Raw genomic sequence first — 2,403 nt, 5'->3', positions numbered from 1 at the left:
AGGACACATTGAAAAAAAATACTTTTGCTTCAGAGTCTTTCAAGCGATTTATCTCTCAGCCTTCACACCATCACAGAGAGACCCACAGCAGATTGGGACAGAAACGGCACTGCATCCAACCAACTTCTTCAGTAGGGAAAAATGAGGTACTCTGAAGTACCTTAAGCCACTGAAACAGTCTTTAGTGCCCCCATAACCTTCTTTTCCCCTCCTTCCATTAGGCTATTTCAGAATTTAGTTAACTGACATCAAAAGACATACCTTGACAGTAAAATTTATGTTCTCTCCCTGGTAGGAAAATAATGATCAGCATCATCTTAACTAACATCTACTTAATAGAGCGGCATTTCTCAAACTGTGGTAAGGAAAATTAGTAGTGTTGTAATTTGGAGTGACTGACTACTAATTTAAAATAAATCATATACAGTCTCAAAAACGCAAATAAACTGCCTGGCAGACATTCCGTTAAAGCAACCGGAATAAAAGCACACAATCAAAGCATCAAGTCAGATCCATGTTAGCAGACATTCTTACACAGCTTTTTGCTATTCAGTTTATTAACATCTATCTTTAGCTATGACTTGCTTTCACTGCCCCCTTTAATTCTCTTGATTGGAAATATGTCTATGCAAGATTCTAAGCATTAGTTTATTCCCCTCAGTAACCTCAAAATTGAGAAGGGCTGTTATCAGATCGGAGTTTTCCCACTGTTTTACTCTACCACTAATTATTCAGTCACAAATCTGTTGCATATTTCGTTCAGGCTGTGTTTTTTGGCAGTAACTGAGATTTCTTTAGAAACAGTTCACTACAGTTCAGTCATTATCCGTTGCTAATTAAAATGATCTGTTTTATTGTCACAAAAGAAAATCCTGTTACAGAAACTAATGAGCTGCAACCTTCAGCAACTGAGAGGATGTGTTTACAAGCACAAATACTTAATGCCAGTGCCAATAAGGTCTAATTGGGATTAACCTTTAAGTATTTACTACTACTCATAAGCTTAGATGGAATTAGAGGGAAGCACAGTCAGCAAATTATCAGTAAATCAACAGATGCAAACAGAAACAAACAAAAATTAGAAACACTTCTCCTAACTATAACATTCATGTACTGCTTAAATTAACCTAAGTAAACTATGAATTTTACGATTTTTTAAAAAATTTGCCTATTCAGGCAACTTGTAATTTTTTTATATTAAAAAATGCTGCCCAGAGATAGGACCAGTGAGAAGCAAGAGATTACCTAAGATGAAACAATGCATCTGGCCGCTTTGGATGAATTATTTATATTTTCACATACACACCTAGAAAATGTACTTAACAATTGCAGCACTCGTATACATACAGGTGCTCCCTAGAGAACCAGAGTCTTTTACCTCACACTAAGGACGCAAGTGTGTCTCAAACTGGGTAATCTGATTTTCATGGGTGCTGAGCACTGCAGTTCTTGAAGGACTGTAGGAGTAGCTGTGGATCATCATGACCTCTGACAATAAACTCTGTAATTTAGGAGACCGATTTCAAGAACATAAAATACAGAAACTTAGGCCAGTTTATGTAACCACTGGCAACTTCCAGTTGTACTTTATGTTGAGAAAGCTGTATCTTAGGAGAAATAATGGCTAACTATCTGCTATTAAAAATGGAGCCATATCCTATCAGGCTAAGCAACAGTAAAGAGTGACTCCTACAGTTGGAGATTTCATTAATTTGCTCCTCTGTTTGGATTAGTTATCAGCATGGCATTAAACACCACCAGGGTGTTGTAGAAATGCCTTACAAAATATCGGCTGGAGGCTTCTAGATCAAAATAAGGTAAAGTAGAAATCAATAGGCCACTTATCTGATATCATAAAGAAGTAAATTCATCCCTCCTCTACTACAAGACACCAAAAAAACCCCCAAATCCCTCTAGTTTATTAGGGCTTAAAACTCTGTACTTTTCAGAAGATTTAAGTAAAACAAGACCAAACTGTGGTCCATAGAAATAGTCAGCCTCTCCTTCAGGATTTTCTCTGAAAAAAAGTCAGAGACCTATTTTCATTCTATTGTTGTCAGTTCCTGAAGGATGACAGCCTCCATCACATGGTAAGAATGGAACTTGAGAGTTGTTTTTCTGCTTTGTTTTTTGAGGAAGCCAGGAGGGAAGGGTATTAAGAACAAGTGTATGTACTGTGCCCAGTACATAGTGTCTCCAGAACAGATGCTTCTGTTTCTATGGCAACTATGACAACACACACACCAATTTTAATAAGACTCAAAACATTTTTGTGCAAGTTATCAAGAAAAACTTAACTTCTTGATTAAATGTTCAGAAGTTTCCACTAGCTTTTAAATCTTCTCGAGATTTCAATCTCTGCAAACAACCATTTACCACACACAACAGAATGAGTACAACAAG

The sequence above is a fragment of the Leptosomus discolor genome, chromosome Z (genome assembly GCF_034619465.1).
Source record: "Leptosomus discolor isolate bLepDis1 chromosome Z, bLepDis1.hap2, whole genome shotgun sequence".
Lineage (NCBI taxonomy): Eukaryota > Metazoa > Chordata > Aves > Leptosomiformes > Leptosomidae > Leptosomus > Leptosomus discolor.
This window is presented reverse-complemented; position numbering follows the sequence as displayed.